This window comes from Lagenorhynchus albirostris, chromosome 9 (genome assembly GCF_949774975.1).
Source record: "Lagenorhynchus albirostris chromosome 9, mLagAlb1.1, whole genome shotgun sequence".
Classification (NCBI taxonomy): Eukaryota; Metazoa; Chordata; class Mammalia; order Artiodactyla; family Delphinidae; genus Lagenorhynchus; species Lagenorhynchus albirostris.
In genome coordinates this window covers 55,501,503-55,521,624 of record NC_083103.1, presented here as the reverse complement: position 1 = coordinate 55,521,624, position 20,122 = coordinate 55,501,503, and the positions used below count along the sequence as shown (strand labels likewise).

Below are 20,122 nucleotides of genomic sequence, written 5' to 3'. Positions count from 1 at the left end.
CTACGCATGATAGACATCAGTTCCGTTTGGGCAGGTTCTTTACGATAGATTTACCACAAATGAAGTCTCGGAATGCTTCTCAGCACAGTCCTCCAGGCAACTAGAACCAATAGGTAGGACTTGGGTAGGACTTGGCAAGTGAGATAAAAGTCATTCCCTTTCATCTCTAAGGTTCTCAAGCAGCAGTGTGCTGGTAAATGTTTAACAACAGGTTCTCAGAAAGAAAAAAAGAAGAAGAAGAAGAAGATGCTCTGATTTATAGCATTTGCCAGTTTTCATGATATAAATACTCCCACCATGACTGATGTCAAATTACTAAGGTGAAATCAGCTGGGTTGCAGAACTACTGAAAACTTAACAATCAGCTTTCATGAGCTGATAGAAGCTGACTCCAGCACATAACTATAAAATCGATGACTTTGGACTAACTGACCACAGCTGTAAGTGAAAATGACATCCTCCCTATGGAATTTTATCCGGAGGTATAATTCTTGGTTTACAGTCTTTTGGATTTGGAAATACTTGAGTGTCAAGAGATCTTTATGAAATTCTTCTACTCCCCTGAGCCTCAGTTACACTATCTGTGAAATGGGACCAAGGATTCCTACCTCATAAGATTATAGTCAGTAATGAGAGACTGCATATAAATCACTTAGCAGGGACTTCTCTGGCAGTCCAGTGCGCTTCCAATGCCGGGGTGTGGGTTTGATCCCTGGTCAGGGAACTAAGATCCCACATGCCTTGTGGCACGGCCAAAAAAAAATAATAATAATAATCACTTAGCACAGTGCCTAGCCCATCGTTTGACCTGTCAAATATTCCCCCTCCCTTACCAAAGTGGAGGTTGTTATGTTAGATTGTGTCTTTATCTTTTCCAGACTCCCAAAAAACTTGCCGTTGCTCTCCTTTCAGCCCTTCTCTTTTCCTAACCATTCTACTCCCTTGACGTTCCCTTTTCCTCTCCCTCCTCTGCTCTAATATACTTAACCTTCTGTCTGAATGGAATCTAAATACTTAATCTTACCTATTCCTAATGTGTTATCTGTATTTATCCTCTATCCAAACCTCTCTTGGTAATCTGTGCTGTTGGAGACTGTAGGCACACTTGCAGGCAGAGACCAACTCTGTGTCTCTTGGACTGTCCCCCGTCACCACACCATGAGTAAATAAGTGTTAATAAGTCACCTCTCAGGATCAAACTTATATCAAGGATGTTGCAGAAAAACAGCTTCTCTTACGCAGGTACCCGAGAAGGCTGCTGGTGGCAGATACCTAGTATGTGCTCTGGTTCTGAGATGAAGTCCACATTCCTTAACTTCTTCCCATTGCCTTTTTCTGATCCCTTCAGTAAGGATATAAGACCCTCTTGCTATTCATTCCACTAGCATGCCATATTTCCCTTTATCATAATATTGATCGTGCTTTATTATAATTATTGATACTTGTTTTTTTGTTGACATCTCTGCTAGGTACTGGGCTCTGAGATCAAGGACCGCGTCTGTATTGTTTACTGCTATATCCTCGGCCCCTAGCACAGTGCCTGGTACATGGTAGAATACTGAATGTATAAATTCATTATTTTAAATGAATTTTTAATAATAATTTGCTATCCTATAAAATGAATAGAAAGCCTCTAATGTAACTCGTTGCTGAGTTTGGTTAGTCATGTGGTAAATTTTCTTACAGCACATCTTCTTTAAGTTGTGTACTCAGGTAAGAGCTTGCAGTTTCTGTCATTATATCTGGTTCTCTCAAGAGCCATAGAGATCAACATTACAAAGCCTAAGGGAAAGTCAGAGGGGTAGACATGGGAGAAAAAAATATCTAAAGAACAGGAACTGTACCACTTTTTTTACCTTCTAATGCTATAACATGTATCTTCATGCATATATAGTTTTCTTTCCTTTGAATTATTCCCTTAGTCATTTGCCAGAAATGAGAATTATTGGGCAAAAGGGGATGAACATTTTTAAGGCTCTTGAAATACTGCCAAATTGTTTTCCAGACACATCATATCAACAAATAGCTTTGAGCAACAGACATGGGTGTCTGTTTAACCACACACTTACCACCACTGGGAAATGTCATTAAAATCTTTTTTGCTAGTTTAATAGAGGGGAGAAAATGGTCTTCCCCACTCCTTTCAGTTAATGTTTGGTCTTTTTAATCTGCTCCTTCATGCAGCTCTTTCTGAAGGAGCATCCTACCCCTCAAAGACTTGTTCAGAGGCTGTGAGGCTCACAACCTCATTGGCCCCTGGGGCACAGCATCTCCGTTGTGCTGTGGTGGGGAGGGGCGGTGATAGAGGGAAAACATAACACAAACCACACCATTGTTAGGGGATGAGGTTGCTGGGATAATGCTGAGAAGGGATGAAAAGAACGATTCTCCATTCTTGATTGTTGTGATGTCCAAGGATGAGCCAACAGCTCCAGCACGGGAAGGGATGGGTCTTTACTGCTGCCAGATGCTCCTTTATCCATTGCTGCCTTCCATTATTTCTGGTTCGAAGGGGGTGAGGGGGGTAGCCTAGCAGCTGAAACAGATTAACTTCTATGCCTGGTTTCCTCCCTTTGAGTGATTGCCCTGGACCTGGGGACATTCACAATTAGTCAGAAACTGTTTAGAAATAAGAATGTGGTTCAAGGTCCATAATGTATAAGAGCCAACCTTCTGGAGTTCATGCACCATTCCTGCCTTTATCTATGGGAGCTGCATGAGGCAAAGAGAGCTTTCTTCCCTCTCCTTCCCTACTGCCACTGCCTCATTCAGGCCCTCATCCTGTTTTGTCTGTACTATGGCAATAGCTTCCTGTTTCCCTCCCTTAATCTACCCTCTTGTACACTGTTACCAACGTGATAGTTCTATGACCTGCACATCAGATCTTGTCACTCTCCAGCTTCAGCTGTCAGTGCTTCCTCAAAACTTTTAGCATAAAATCCAAGCTCCTTTTCCCAGCTTTTTGGGCATTTAGCAATCAGATCCCAAACTGCTTTTCCAGACTGGCTTCCACCTCTCCTCTGGACTGTGCCCTGACTAGTGTATCCATTCTCTATAAGGGACTCCCATTGGTCCTTCTGCCCTGTTTGCCCTTCTGCCTCTGTTCTACCTGACTCACTCTTTCTAATCCCTCCTCAAAACTCAAGGGCCCTCAATTATCACTTATCTGGTGGATTTTCCTGGATTTCCCCTAGCAGTTAATCACTCTCTCCTGTAACCTACACATAGATCACGATGTCTACCTTTGTTTCCCTCAAATCAGGAATTATCACCTTCCTTTGGTATATTTGTATTTGTGAATCCCCCAGCCCCTATCACAATATTTTGCACACAATAAGTGCTCACAAATGTTTCCTTTCCTTCCCTTCTGCTAGCCTATTCTTGCGGTACGCGGGGCTCTCACTGCTGTGGCCTCTCCCGTTGCGGAGCACAGGCTCCGGACACGCAGGCTCAGCGGCCATGGCTCACGGGCCTAGCTGCTCCGCGGCATGTGGGATCTTCCCGGACCGGGGCACGAACCCGTGTCCCCTGCATCGGCAGGCAGACTCTCAACCACTGCACCACCAGGGAAGCCCTGCTAGCCTACTCTTAATCTCTTTAACCTTCAATGTGTTTGTATTTTTATAGCTGAAAGGGAATGTAGTATAGTTTAATCCTTTTTTTTTTCTTCTTTTTTTTTTTTAATGGTTAAAAAAAACCAAAGCTCAGTAAGGAGAGGAATTCGTCCTGGAATACACAGCCAGATTTAATGGCAGAGCTGGGGAACTGGATTGGTGCTGAGCTCCTTAGGTAGTTTGAAAAGATCTTTGAAATAAAGGATTGCATCAGGGGAGAGGAAGGAACTAAGGTTCATTGCCAAGTTTTATTGCTGGATGCTTTATGTATGTTAATTATTTCTATTTTTGGAACCTTATTCCTTTTTTCAAAAATTGTCGTAAAATATACATAACATAAAATTTAGCAACTTGACCATTTTTAAGTGTACAAGTTCAGTGGCGTTAAATACATCCACATCCTTGAATGGTGGTACGACTGCCACCACCACCCATCTCTAGAACTCTTTTCATCTTGCAGAACTAAAACTCTGTACCCATTAAACAACAACTCCCTATTCCCTCCTCCCCCAGCCCCTGGCAATTACCATTCTACTTTCTATGTCTATGGGTTTGACTTCTCTAGGTACCTCATGTACGTGGAATTGTACAGGAGTTGCCTTTTGTGATTGGTTTATTTCACTAGGCATGAAGTTTGCAGGGTTCATCCATGTTGTTGCATGTGGCAGAATTTCCTTCCTTTTTAAGGCTGGATAATATTCCATTGTGTGTATACTGCATTTTGTTTCTCCCTGCATCCATAGATGGATGCTTCCTCCTTTTGGCTACTTTGAATAATGCTGCTATGAACATGGGTATACGAGTATCGTTCAAGACCCTGTTTTCAATTTTTTGGGGGTATATACCCAGAAGGGGAATTGCTGGGTCATATGGAAATTCTATTTTTAATTTTTTTTTTTTCTTTGTATTTTTAATTTTTTGAGGAACCACCTAACTGTTTTCTATAGCAGCTATATTACTTTACATTCCCACCACAGTGCACAAGGGTTCCTATTCCTTCACATCCTTGACACATTTGTTACTTGCTATTTTTTTGATAGCAACCATCCCAATGGATGTGCAGTGGTATCTCATTGTGGTTTTGATTTGCATTTCCCTAATGATTAGTGAGGTTGAACATTCTTTCATGTGCTTATTGGCCATTTGTATATCTTCTTTGGAGAAATGTCTATTCAAATCTGCCCCCTTTTTAGTCAGGTTGTTTTTGTTGTTCTCATCGTGTTGAGTTGTAACGGCTCTTTATATATTCTGGATATTAACCCCTTATCAGATATATGATCTGCAAATATTTTCTCCCATTCCATGGGTTATCTTTTTGCTCTTTTGTGTCCTATGATTCACAGAAGTTTTTAATTTTTCTGTAGTTCAATTTCCCTATTTTTTTTCTTTGGTTACCTGTGCTTTTGGTGTTATATCTAAGAAATCATTTCCAAATCCAACATCATGGAGCTTTTCCTATATGTTTTCTTCTAAGAGTTTTATGGTTTTAGGTCTTACATGTAAGTCTTTGATCCATTTTTAGTTAATTTTTGTGTATGGTATAAAGGTTCATCTTCATTCTTTTGCATGTGGATATCCAGTTTTCCCAGCACCATTTGTTGAACAGTTATATGTTACCTCATTTTATATGCACAGTAATCCTGGGATGTTATAACTATCTAACGGGTAAGAAAACAGAAGTTGAAATATCCCTGGAGACACCCTAAAAGCAGGGTCCTTTGTAACCTAAGTGAGCCAAAGGTATAAAAGAAGAAGAAAAAGACCATTTATGATATAAAATGAGAAGAGGGGAATGGAGAGGAAAAAAATTGAATAGGCAGCTAGCCTTGAGCAGAACTTAGGGGTAGACTTCAAGTTCACTTGAGAACCCTTCTCCTTCTGCCCTTTTACTGTCCTCCTCCCTCATGTGACTGTGCTTCTCTGATTCTCTTAAGGTAGCTCCTTGGTTTGCTGACTCTATTTTTTTTTTTTTTTTTTGGCGGTACACGGGCCTCTCACTGTTGTGGCTTCTCCCGTTGCAGAGCACAGGCTCTGGACGCGCAGGCTCAGCGGCCATGGCTCACGGGCCCAGCTGCTCCGTGGCGTGTGGGATCTTCCCGGACCAGGGCACGAACCTGTGTCCCCTGCATCGGCAGGCGGACTCCCAGCCACTGTGCCACCAGGGAAGCCCATTGCTGACTCTTTTGAAATTCTTTTAAGAGGATCATTTATAGTTTTTCCACAGTCTGTCCCAACCTGTTTTCTCAGCCTTCCCTGTGTCACTCCTTTCCTGCCACTATGAACCCTTACTTGAGCTGTGTTAGTTCTCACTGCCACCTTTATTCCACATGGTCATTTTAGTCACTCTGCTTTTAGTGCGCTACTGTCTCTCTCCAAGTCCTCATACTCATCTGTGTGTCTCCACAGCATGTGGCACAATGCCAGCCACAGAAGTGGATGCTCAGTGCTCAGTAAATATGTTGAGAAGATGACGAGACAGTTTTTGTTCATCTGTAATCTTGAATGCATAATCATTGTATTCCTATTTGTGTTGATAAAAGTACTCACTCATAGTGATTATGAATGCATAATCATTCCTCATGTGCATGACAGTCTTCCTCTCAGGGATTTTAAAAGATCTTGTGAAATGGTCTCTGCCTGCCGTTGACTGCAGTCCACCTAGGAGAAGACAAAATACTTTTCCGTGCACTTTACTCCTCTGTATAACATGTAGTCCTCGCAGCATTCAGTGAGTGGCAGGGAGGGCTGACCTTAGCCCCGTTCACTGTTAGGATGCTAATGCATAGCAAAGTTGAGGGGTTTGGCTGAGGTCACATGGGCAGAAGAAGATTGAGGTGGGATTTGAACCTGGGTGACGGACCAGGCAAGATGCTTAACCATTTCAAGCAGCTCGTTTTGTTCATCCTCAAAATGAAGATAATATCATGTACTTCCTAGGTGGTTGTGAGTATTGAAGATCAGACCGTGTACATGAGTAAAGGGTTTAGCACAGTACTGGCACATTGTATAGGTGCTCGAATGCTAGCTAGTATTATTTGCCTCTGTATCTGGTGTTTCGTCCCTCTTGTAACACACTGTGTATTACTTTGGAAAAGAGTACCAAGTACCATCACAGTGATTTTGTCTCCGTTTGTTGGGAGTATTAATAGGCACCCCTGTTTACACGTGTGTCCTACGTAAAGTACCTCCTGTGATTCCTGTCTGACTCAGGTGCTCAGTGAATGATTCCTTTACGTCCCTCCTGGCTTTGTGCTTTTATGCATGAATTACAGGGGACTTGATACTTCTGGACTTGACACTTCTAAGTCCAGAGGCTAAGGAATAATCCAGTTTGGAATAGAACACAGACCTCTCTCATAATTTCCAGACGGTGAGTTCTTTTCAGTTACTCTTTCTGCAGTCTCCTCTGTGTTCCCTTCACATCTCTGTGTGTGTGTGTGTGTGTGTGTGTGTGTGTGTGTGTGTGTGTGTGTGTGTGTGTGTGTGTGTGTGTGTGTGTGGTAGGTGGATTTAAGTTGGAAGAGTCATTGAGGCGTAGTAGAAGCTAATCTGTACCAATGTCTTATTTGCAGTTTGTAGAGGCCCCACGGCACTTGTGTGATAAATGGTGTTGTGTAAGTTAAAATGCAGCTAAGGGTCTCTTCAGTGTTTCTTGAATTAAGTTTACTATGTGTGCTAATTTGCGCCTAGAGGCTTTTGTTGTTATTTGTTGTAGTGACTGCGGCAGTAATGAGCCTGCTCCCAGCATAGCTCGGCACGTGCCCCATAGACAGTTTATTTGCATTTGGCAGGACTCCACGGTGTACCCTGAACAAATGAATCAGCCTATTTGGGGCATGGGAAAAAGGAATCATAGGGAGGCAATGAGTGTTGCTCATGAGCCCCAGTGATCTGAGATGGGGGAATACCAGACAGTTCTTGTTCTGTTCCTACCTGGATTATTGCTTAGCCTATGGAGTATCAAGTCCCTTGTAATTCACCGACAAAAGCACAAAGCCGGGGTGGGGGCATGGGGGTAGGAGGGATTCGTGCAGGGATGGGCCAAGGAAAGGAATCATTCACTGAGCGTCCGAGTCAGACAGGCATCACATGAGGCGCTTTCCATAAGGCTCCCATGCGAAGCAGGAGTGGCTGTCAATATTCCCAATAATCTAGGATTCTGATCCAGGCTCAGGACTATCTGCTTTATTGTAGTGTGTAATACTTTGTTTATCTGGCAGCTGCATTGATCCACACATTTGAAGAACTTAAAAAATCTTCAGAGTGGTCCCAAAGCCAACACACTAACGCTTACACACGACTGATTCTTTTTACAACCTCATAAGATAAACAGAGCAGGTGATACTTTCTTCATGAGTCTTAGAGAGGTCCTGGAACTTTCCTGGGATCACACAATAAATAGCAGACTAATGATTGAACCCAGTTTGTCTGATAGATCACCACTCAAAGGTCCTCTAGTTATAAGATTCAACATAAAACAGTGTATTATGTAATAACGTCTTATTTTTAGTTCCTGCTTCTACCACCCTTGTTGAGAGTCTTAATACTTCAGACCTAAAACGTTGCAGAAATCCCTAGCTGAGAGATGTAAGGCAGGTCTGAGTTTAAGAGGAGAAGCCTTGGTTAGCAAGAAGAGCCCAGAAGACAGAGTCAGAAGTCCTCGCTTTGGTACCTCATAGCTTTTTATCTATGGTTAAGTTACTTAGCTGCTTCATGCCCCAGTTTCTTCATCTGTAAAATGAGATAACAGTAGTAACTACTCATAGGATGGGTAAGGATGAAATATATATAAAATGCGTAGTTCAGTGCCTGGCATAGATTAAATGTATTTAGTTATTATTCTTACGCTAAACAGCACACAGCTTGGAGAAAACGCAAAATAATCTCCCTCTTGCTTTTCCCATATTTTCCAACAAACCGCAAACACAACATTATCTAAAATGCTACAAAGTTATAAAACTCAAAACAGAAAATTTACAGTACCGACTATACAATAAAAGCCAAAAAAGCAATGTGCACGTTGCCAAGGTAACCTGCAAGACCACCATGAATACCAGTACAACAGGGGGTTCTGTGATGACCTAGCAGAGCTGGCTCTCAACTCGCTCACCAGTTTCAGAGAGAGAAAGGGAGACGTGGGGTGTGCGTGTGCGCATGTGCACGCATGAGTACATGTGCAAAGAACCATTGGGGGCAGATAATGGGGTATTTGACCCTAGAGGTCCGAAGAGGACTCAAGCTGGGAGCAGAGCCAGGCTAACAGGAGTGACAGCTGTGCAAAAGCACGCCCTTTCCTGAGGGACTCTGCAGGCCACCAGACTGGCCTCAGGTCATCTGTGGAATGGAGAAATGTGCTCCCAGGCTGGGGCTGAACCACCACCTGGAGCCCCCTGCTCATCCCCGCTGGCTTTGCCACCAAACTGTCTCTCAGGAACTAGAAACGTGGGAGCTGTCTGGCTAGAAAACTGGAGGGCATCTTTATCGGCATGACCCCAAACCAACAGTGCTCCTGCAGCCAGAACTCTGCCACCAGGGCAAACGTCTCAGTTGCTGCCTTCACCTTTGAAACCTGCCCCTGAGTGAGGGATTTCTTTCCTACTGATCCTCCTTCGGCTAGAAAAGTGACAAAGGTGAGTTGGATGGGATGCAGCTCCCAGGGGCGGAGCTTCAGTGGCCCTGCTTATCAGGAGGAGTTGGAGCTGGAGTGGCTCCTGTGATGGCAGCGGGCGGGGGACCTGCATGCGCCGCCGAGGGGAACGTGGCCTTCTCCTCAACCGTCGGGGTGACCTGCGCCACATGGGGGACAGTGGCAGCATTCTCCTGGGAGGGCCGACTCGCCTGGGGGTAGCCTAGGCCAGGGGGCCAGCACAGCAGTGGCAGTGGTCCTCCCGGCCAACAACTTGTCCTCTGTCCGTGTGCTTCAGTGCCTTCTTGGCTTCATCTGGTTTCTCAAACTCCACATATGCGTAGCCTTTAGGCAGATGGGGGTGCATCCTTTCTACAGGCACGTCAATCATTCTAATTTTCCCATAGGTGGAGAATATATCCATGATGTGGTCTTGGTCACATTCCTGGTGAGGCTCCCAATGTGTTCTCTGGTGGATTTAGGGGACAGCTCTGCCTTTTCCTTTCCTTTTCATCTAATTGGGGTGGTTTGGATTTGGAGCGGGAACGCCGCCTGTTGTCATGCCTGCGCCGAGAAGGACTCGGAGAGCCAGGGGAGCTGCCGGAGCTGGAGCTGCGGGATGTGCTGGAACTTCCTGAGCGGCTCGATGCCTAAGATGAGCTGCAGCCGCTGCTGGAGCCCGAGCCGCAGGTCGAGCTGGACCGAGACCTGGTGCTGCTGCTACCACTGGAAGCGCTGCGCCTCTTTCGAGTTTGTTTGTTTGTTTTTTTTTTTTTTGCGGTACGCGGGCCTCTCACTGCTGTGGCCTCTCCCATTGCGGAGCACAGGCTCCGGACGCGCAGGCTCAGCGGCCATGGCTCACGGGCCCAGCCGCTCCACGGCATGTGGGATCTTCCCGGACCGGGGCACGAACCCGTGTCCCCTGCATCGGCAGGCGGACTCTCAACCACTGCGCCACCAGGGAAGCCCTCTTTCGAGTTTTATCCCCACCACCACCCTTCTCGCTTGACTCCTTTATCTTTAGAGCGATCCTTGGACTTCTCATCAGAGCGGTCTTTGCATTTGGTAGGAGAAGGAGCCCTAGTGCTGGACTTGTTATTATTTTCTTTGACTCCTAACAAGCTCTTCTTTTTCACTCCTGATAAATCCATTCTCCCCTTCTGAGGTGTTCAGAGCAGCAATGACGGCCTCACTTAATCTGAACTCTCACTTCTAACTTGAGTCTGAGAAACTATCCCTCATCAACTGCAATTTACACCAAAGTGCAGCATCTCCCACCACCACCCCCCGCCCCCGCCCGCGACCTCCTCCTGCCCTCCTCAGCTGCTGAGGCTGGCCTTCCTATATTTTCTTATTGAAGAATTATTGGGAAATACTTTATCCTTTCCCCCTTTCCTCCTCCTCCTTCTCTTCTTCCTCCACCTTTTCCTCTTCCTTCATAGGACAGCCTGGCTCAGAGCTTACATTAAACACCAGGGGGCATTCAGTTGATTGTAGCATTCATTGGATTCAGGGCGTCTTACATAATGTCCTGCCTTGTGACATAGACGTGGAAAAAGAATTGTTTCCAAGCCTAGAGTTGGGAGGGAAGTCCGTATTCTTAGTCATTTGCAGCAAGGCATGAAGCTGATTTCTATCAATAGCTCCAGAACTGCACAGCATTACTTGTTAGATACAACTGTCAGTAGAACTCACCTATGCCTCCTTCCTTGTGTCTCCCACCCCATCTCAGTGTCTCAGGTATCCAGCCTTTGCCTAAGCTGGCCTGAGCTTCTGGTAGGAACCTCTCTCAGGACCTACCATCCCCTGTCTGGTTACCACCTCTCCCTGAGTCCAGGTGTCTAACACTTTCTAGGTGTCTGGCTACTCTGGTAAACTAATTACATCTTAGGTATTTGTGGAAAGAAGTAATGAGTAAACAAATGTATTGAGGCAATATGAAAGCAATACAATAACCAGTACCAAGTCATTAACACCCACTGCCTGGCCCAGGCCTGGCGCAAAGCAGTGGCTCAGTGAAGCTGTTGCATAAATTATTACTTTTAGTGTAATACATTTGCTCTCCTAATCATGTGTTTGAAGCCTAGTTCAAATGCTTCCTCCTTTGTTAGACTGTTCTCGTATCAAATATAAACTTTCCCACTTCTATACTCTAACAGAATTTTATAGGAAAGTTTAAAACGTTTATATTCTTTATTTAGGGAAAGAAAAAAAACAGCCTTTCACTTCTGGTTCTCACAACAACGCTGTCCAGATTATCATCCTCATTTTATAGTTGAAGCTTGGTGATATGAAAGATCCCAAGTTCGTGCAGTTCATAAGTAGCAAAGCTGACTCCAAAACTTCCTTTCAGCTATTAAATTGTTCCTGTTGCAGTATGGTGCACAGGTGAATGTGTGTTTTATTTAGTTGTGTTCACCGCTGGAATAGAGGCGCTTTTCCTCTAAGGACTGTCTCCTGCTGCTGCCTGTGCTTCCCAGAGCTTCACATATAAAACACGTCTTAAAGCAAAGTGCCAATTTTAACAGGGTCTTCAGTGCTGGAATTAAAGGGATGGCCAATGGCAGAGTTTCGTACAAAATCAGTGGAGAGAGAGAAGAAGTTTGTGCTTGTATAGAGAGCTCCCTAATGAGCCTTCTTAATTTTTTAAGATGGACCATAGGGCATACCCCTGCAGGTACTCTTTCTGATGGTTTGTACGACTGAATATGTCCTTTACCCTTTCCTGTACCTGAAGCTGCAGCTATTAACACGTAGCACAAGACTCAAGAGAAGTGATGGTTGAATGCTACATGTCCTGGGCCACGGTCCTCCTCAGCTAACTGAGAGTCATCACTATTAATATCTGGGTTTCTATTAATACTGTCTTTTCACTGTGAGCTAATTTAAATCTTCTGTTCTCTAAGCTATTCTTAACCATACATTCTCAGGCCTGGGCCTGGTTCCCAACTACAGATCATAACTCTCCATTTTGGCTTTTGGACTTCAGAAGTAATAGGAATCCTGCCCCTATTGCTTCTCAGAGGAGAGGTGGATCTCTATTGGAATTTTGGATGGGACGCTTCTTGGTTATGCAGGACTGCCCCCTGCCCTCTGATGCATGGAGTGCTCCCCAATCATTGTGACAACTTACCCCCCACCTCACACACACACACCTTTCCACACCCTGGAGGGTGCGATACTGCCACTGGCTGAAAGCCACTATAACCTGACACCTGTCTCTGCCACCTTGATCCCCATTGACTTCAGTCTCCTTCCAAGGTGGAACTAGGACTGAGGATGTTCCCCTCTACATCTTGAGAAAAGAAGGTTCCTCAACTTCTCCAGAGCTCCCATCTTTGTGGAGAGACAAATTAAGGCTCTGATACAAGATCTCTTTGGGGATTGGGCTGCTGAGACCAACTGAATGTCACTGTTACTCTATCAAGACAGTTTTAACCCACAAAACAGGTTTTTATTCTCTTAAAATCACATGAGGGTTGAGGAGCGAGGATGCTCAGGGAATGGGGAGTGACTGTTCATGAGTAAATGACTATGGGGTTTCTTTTTGGGTGGTGAACATAGTCTGGAATTAGATAATGGTGATAGTTGCACAACCTTGTAACTATAGTAAAAGTCACTGAATTGTCCACTTTAAAGAGTGAATTTTAGAGTGAATTCACATGCTATGTGAATCATATCTCAAATTCTTTTTGTTGCATGAGTCTCCTGCTCTTTGTGTTTTTCCTGCCTAACATCTGGCTTCCCAAGCTTAAAACTTAAAAAATCTGACAGTCACGATTCGTTCCTCTCCTTTCCTTTCTATTTCTAATGGGTCACTGAAACCTAGCTTCTAAGTAATTCTCAATACCTTTTCTTTTCCTCTCTGTCCCACTACCAGTGACCTTACTCAAGCTCTCTTCCCTTGCCTGTACTATTGTGACCAACTCTTGATTTCTCTCCTTGTCTTCAGACTCTGCCCACCTCATCATCCTTCCAGATGCTTCCAATTATATATTCTACAGCATTTTATTGTGAAATATAATACAATGCAAAAAATATATATAGCATACAGTTCAATGAAGGAAACACCCACATTACTACCACCCAGGCCAAAAAAATGACTGCACCTCAGAAACCCCTGTGTGTCCCTTCCCAATCATATCCTTCTTACTCCACCCCTGTCCCCCCTTCCAGGTATATAATGACTTCTGTGGTAATCACTTCCTTGCTTTCATTTATAGCTTTACCATGTGTATCCTTAAGCACTATGGTTAATTTTGTCTAGTTTTGAACTTTAAATGAAATCACATTTTCAACCTTGCTTTCTTCTCTCAATTTCATGTTTGCAAGACTTTTCATGTTGTATGTAGCTCAGTTAGATTTTCTTAAAGCCTAGATCTGATCCTGTTTCTTCCCATCACCTAGATGATAAGTCCACGGTCCTTGGTGTGGCTACATTCAAGGCTATCCATGATCTGATCTTAAACCTTTCTCTCCAGCCTCATTTGTGATGACCTCTCCCCCTACATCCTTTCCTGTAATCATACATAAGAACTTGCTGTCTCCAGAAGATGCCACGTATTTAGATGCTTCCTTATGCTTAAAATACGGAATCTCTTCCTGCCTTTTCACCCTGGCATATTCTTTGACTCCTTTCTCAAGGTAGAGTAAATCGATCTCTTTTCTGTGTTCCATAATTATTATAATTCTTTATCCTTTTTAACACTGTCTGTCTGCATTAGGATTACAGATAGTGGTTATTGAGCATGCACGGTGAGCCAGGTGCTGAGATTGGATTGGTACTAAGTAGATGCTCAATAAGTTTTACTTTCTTCCCCACTTTGCACAGTGTATGTTTGATCCTGCAGTTGAATTCTTCGGGGATGACAGCATTCCACCTTTAAATCAGCAGCGTAAGAGATGGTAAACTACTTTACCTTCTCTGGAGCATCATTCTGAAACGTTTCCTGATAGTCAACTTTCTGGCTGAGGTCAGCAATCTCTCAGGTATTTGGAAGTTCCAAGAGGCTTTTGTGCCTAAAGAGGAATAACACCATCCTAATAGATGACATTAAACATTACTTGTTACTTACAGATTTGTTTACATTGTCTTAATTGCCGTTACAAGTTTAATTTGGCTGATTCTCTTGAATACATCAAAACCCTTAAATAGTAAATAAGACATATACAAATACAGTGGTTACAAACCTTATGTGTATACTTAGGCTTCATCTTATTCGAAAACATCAACACCTTGGGCTTAATTAATTTCTTCATTATTTTTGTACTTATTTGCATGCTGTACTTACTTTGATATCATCCCAAGATTTAAGTTATAATTTTGACTTTCCCAGGCAAATAACCTTTTCCAGGGAAATAAGCAGGAAATCGCCTGACCAGAAGAAAAAGTAAAAGGAACACTTTTCCAAATTGGCAAAGTCCTGCTATCCAGTTATAAACTAACTGTTCCTTGGTTGGGTCCATGGCTCGGTCTCTTCACAGTGTTTTAGATCCCTGCCACTGGTTATGAGGCCGAGCTTCATCTTTCTAGATAAACTTCAGTTGCTACATTAATACGACCTTTAGTTCATGCTTTCACACACGTTTTATCTTCTTATAATCTAATTTCTTCCTTTGAAAGGAGGAAATTTTAGTCTCTTGCTTGGCCAGGGTTATAAACACTGTCCAGCTATTATGCGACAGTGACCTGAACGTTACCATTATTCAGAACCTACTGCTTATGCTTCAGCAAACACATCACTGCGATCAGTGATGCATATAGGAAAGTGGTCCTCAGAGTGTGGTTCCAGACCCAGCAGCATCAACCAGCATCTTTTGATCAGTTGTTTGAAATGCAAGTTCTCAGACCCCACCCCAACCTCAGCCTTCTAGATCAGAAACTCTGGGGGATGGGTCCCAGGCATCTGCATCTCAGCGTGTCCTCTGGGTAATTCTGATGCATGCTAAAGTCTGGGAACCACTGCTAGAAGATGAGAGAATAGGAGTTCATGAAGTCAGCTCTGCTCTGCAAGCTTAAGTATTATCTGGGAACATTATGTTGGACCCTCATTCTATCGGGCTGGCCAAAAAGTTCGTTCGGTGAGCGAATACATTGTTCAATAAAATTCTTGGTGAAAATGAAAACGTGTCTTTTATTTTTACTTAAAGCTGAATGAACTTTTTGGCCAAACCAATACTTGGTGAGTATTTGTGACCACCAGTGCTTTTTAACTGTTAGACAGCCCCCCTTTTGTGAGCTATTATGTATGACCACCAGTGCTCATCAGTCCTTCCCAGTCTTTCTGTAATTTCTGCTTTTTCCTGTAATTCCTCCTTATTCATAGTTTCCTGTGTATATTCTTTCTCTGCTTATACAGATAGAAACAGGCACACATCTACACTTTATATCAGCTATATTGTGTAATAGAAGAAAGGAAAGTCCCCTGTATTGACTGCCCTTCTTATCAGAATCAATAAAAATACCCAAAAAACCACAAAAACCCTATTATAGTCGCCTTCCTTTTGTATAAAAAAACTTTTGTACACTTTAATCCTTTGGATATTATGAACTCATAGTTTCACAGCCTCAACTTTTAATCCTAAAATGTTACAACTTGGCCATTGAGAATGCCTTTAAATCTAGTCCTTTTGACTTTAAATATCCCTGACATTTTCTTCTCTGTATTTTAAAGAACGCTTGCTTTTATTATTGAACAAACAGCACATTCAGACCTATCCTAATTCTTTTTATTCCACAACATGGAATCAACTCCCCTCCAGGAGTTCTGATTCCTTTGGTGGAGAGTAATAGCAAGAACCTACATCCAGGACTGCAGGTACACATGAGAGGTGGTGGTATTCACGAAGCACCCTTAATGACTGAGTTAGAAAGTTATTTTTTCAAAGTTATGAGTTTTATATATGGGGCCATACCTAACTTTTCTTAGAGTGTGTGGTTTTACTGACCACTAAGACACTGTCCTACATAGACATCAGGAGATCATTTTAGTTACCTACTCTGGTCTTTTGCACTGAATTATGCCCAAATACAGGGGTGATGAGAAGCCCACGTCCCAAACAATTAGAAGATAAAGTTCATATTTGTACATAATGCTTTTTTAAAAACATATGTACCTTGCCTTATTTTTTCCTCTCCATAGCCATGTGAGGTAGGTGAAGTTTGTTCCATTTTACAGATGAGGAAACTAAGGCTTACAGAGGTTAAGTGACTCATTGGGGTCACACAGCTAGTAAGTGATGCCAGGAGTTTGAACTCACATCTTCAGATTCTAAATCCTGTTTATTTTCCACTGTACCATGCATCTTTTCTGTCTCTGCCTTCCAGAAGCTTACAAAACACTTGTGCATCTGAAATAACTAGATAACATTCCTGATGAAACTTGGAGCTATTATAAACCAAGGACTGCTTACAAATAATCTCTACTTATAATCCTTTTAGATAAATTTTCTGGTGTAATTTCAATCTGTGTTGATATTTTAGAAAGTATATAGGTTTGGATTTGGTTGGGATTAATAAATTATGTTATATTCCAGTTTATGGAAAGCTCTTTCAGTTCAGGGTGCAGTAAAGTTGAAGGTTCTAACAAAAATAAAGTGCGAAGTTTCTGTAGAGGGCAGGCATGGTGAATAGGTATAGGGGTTTTAATACAGGGGTATGCATTCTAGATATTAAACTGCTGGACTTGATTCTGTATTTTTTTTACTGCTACAGTGGAACATTATTTGTTCAGAGAAGGATTAAGGTCAGAAATGGTTTGTTTCAATCATAGAGTTTTATTTAGAAAGGCACCAGGGTTAAGCCTGGGAGATACTTGAGGAAGGCGTAGCTCCCCAGTTGGAATCTGCAAACTTTTGTCCTGAAGTCGTGGAAGAAACTGAGACTTTGGGAGAGTTTCTAGGGCCCCAGAGAGCCCTATGTCACAGAGTCAGGGTGCCTCAAGATGGAAAATTATCTAAGAGCTGAGTGTCGATTCTAATATTTATTCAGCTGCGTTATTCACACAGACGCAGGTAGAGAGGGTACCTAGAAATAAATGGAATAGGTGGGTTTTACTTCTTAAGATGGAAAGGTCCTGGTTCTTCTATTTCCAGAAGTGGTCAGCACACACTTCCACACACAGAGACAGCTCTGAATCAGCTAAGTGACCAACAGTAGCTTGTAAAGTAATAAGGCTTCAGGGCACCAGAGCCCCAGTGTGCCACCTCCCCTTCCCTGTGGAAGGCTCTGTACCACATTCAGGATTCATTCCTATCCTCAACTCTCATCTCTCCCATCAGTCTTACATCTTAAAGTAAATATAAGTTTTTGTAGACCACTGCTAGGAAATTTTTGCAATTTAAGAGATAGGTTGGATATGTATATCAGGTCACCACGTATATCAAGTACACTTTAAATATCTTAAATTTTATGTCTTTATACCTCAATAAAGCTGAAAAAAATTAACCACAAAAAAAATTTTTTTTAAGGTAGGACTCATTTTAGAATGAAAGGCTTTGGGTTCTATTTTTAAAAAATAGTATAACAATAAATGGCATGGTATAAAGGAAACTTGGATTCTTCTAGCTCTGTATGAGTTTGTCAGGTCATTACTATTTTCTGGATGAACGTTCCTTGATCTACAAAATGATGATGGTGATCCCTTTCTTGCTTTCTTCATAAGACAGTTTCGAAAATACAAAAAAGAGATTTGTACTCTGAGAGCCTATCAGTATTGGGTCCTCCGCCAGCATATTCAGTTCAGCTGTTGCTTTCTGAAGGGGAAGATGAGCATGGTTCCTGCCTTTCCAGAGAGTTTCCCAAGTGCATTTTAGTAGAATCTTAAAGGATTAGTAGTATTTGACAGGGAACACCTCAAGAGCACACAATTGCATGGCTACTTGGGTTAAAATACTTCATTCTGCCTGGAGTCTAGGATGTTTGTGGGAATAAGATTGGACAGAGGGAAAGGAGTAGCAGGCAATTACAGGAAGCAGTTTGAGACCAAATGAAAGAAGGTCCTAGAATATTATCCTGATTAGTTTGGACTTAGTACTGTAGGCCCACGCCTTCCAAATTTTTTTATATCATATCACAAAAAAATAGCATTTTAATGTCAGACTGCAGGTAGCTTGTGACCAGAGGAGACTAGGCCAAGGACTTCAGCTTTCCTAGGGCTGGAGTAATCAAAACCTTTCAATAACTTGGCACACACTCTCACTGGTTGAAAAGTGCTGCTAGGCAATAGGAGCCTAGTTAACAAACTTCAGGAAAATTCTCTCTTTTTCCATTTCTCCAGAGTCCCAGACTGTAATGTGACTTCAACTCTTTTGATTCCTGCATTAGAACTAGATCTCGGTGGAAATAGAATACACCAAAAATGGACCAGCCCATTACTATAGATCCTGCAGATATTAAAAGATAATAGAAGATTAGTAGTTGCTAGGGTCTGGGAAGAAGGTGGACTGAATAGTGGCTGATAATGGGTACAGGATAGTTTTGGGGGAGATGATATTGTTTGGGAATTAGATAGCAGTGATGGTTGTATAACATTGTGAATATACTAAAAAATTTGAATTGTACACTTTAAAAGGGTGAATTTTATGGTATGTGAATTATATCTCAATTTTTTAAAAAAGATAATAGAATATTATTAACAGCTTTGCCTGAATAAATTTGTTAACTTATATGCTGTGACAAATTCTGTGAAAGACACATATTGTCAAAGCTGACACCGAAGAAAGTAAAATTCCAAATAGCCCTGTATCTATTTAAAAAATTAACCTATAATTAAAAATCTCCCACAGAGAAAACTCCAGGCCTGATGGCTTCTCTGTTGAATTTTAAGGAGGAAATGATATCACGTCAGTTTCTTTCCAGATTGATCTCTAGATTCAATGCAATCCCAATCAAAATCTCAGCATTTTGGTTTTTGTTGCTGTTGTTGTTTTTGGTAGAAATTGACAGGCTGATTCTAAAGTTTTTATGGAGATGCAAAGGAACTAGGATAATGAAAACAACTTTGAAAGAGATGAGCAAAGTTGAAGGACTCACATTACCTAATTTCAAGACTTACTGTAAAACTGCAGTAATCAAAACAGGGTGGTCTTGGCAGAAGTATATAGAGAGAGAGATCAATTGAACATAATAGAAAGTCTAGAAATAGACCTACATCCATTTGGTCACCGATTTTCAACAAAAGTGTCAAGGCAATTTGATAAAGAAAGGGTACTTCTTTTCAACAAACACTGCTGGAATAGCTGTATATTCATGTGGAAAAACATGGACCATGATCCTTACCTCACTCTGACCCAAAATGGGTCATAGACCTAAACGTAAAAATTAAAGTTATAAAACTTCTACAAGAAAATGAAGCAGAAAATCTTTCTGACCTTGAGGTAGACAGAGCTTTCTTAGACAAGAAATATAAGACATAAAAAAGCCTGAACTATGGGCTTCCCTGGTGGCGCAGTGGTTGAGAATCTGCCTGCCAATGCAGGGGGTGCAGGTTCGAGCCCTGGTCTGGGAAGATCCCACATGCCGCAGAGCAACTAGCCCCATGAGCCACAATTACTGAGCCTGCGCGTCTGGAGCCTGTGCTCCGCAACAGAGAAGCTGTGATAGTGAGAGGCCCGTGCACCGCGATGAAGAGTGGCCCCCGCTTGCCGCAACTAGAGGAAGCCCTCGCACAGAAACGAAGAGCCAACACAGCCATAAATTAATTAATTAATTGCTTTAAAAAAAAAAGCCTGAACTATTTAAAAATGATAAATTGGACAAAATTAAAGACATTTGCTCTTTAAAAGACACCATTTAAAAAGTGATAAAGCAAGCCACAGACTGGGAAAAAATATTCTCAATACATATGTCTGACAAAGGACTGTATCCAAAATATATACAAAG

At 42.3% G+C, this 20,122-nt stretch overlaps 1 protein-coding gene and 1 pseudogene across 3 annotated transcripts in view; one reads left to right on the top strand and one right to left on the bottom strand.

Moving 5' to 3' along the window:
* Positions 1–20,122, top strand: part of GAB2 (GRB2 associated binding protein 2) — a 178,913-nt gene that overhangs the window by 80,365 nt on the left and 78,426 nt on the right. The window lies entirely within an intron of this gene.
* Positions 9,158–10,397, bottom strand: LOC132525916 (RNA-binding protein with serine-rich domain 1-like; annotated as a pseudogene).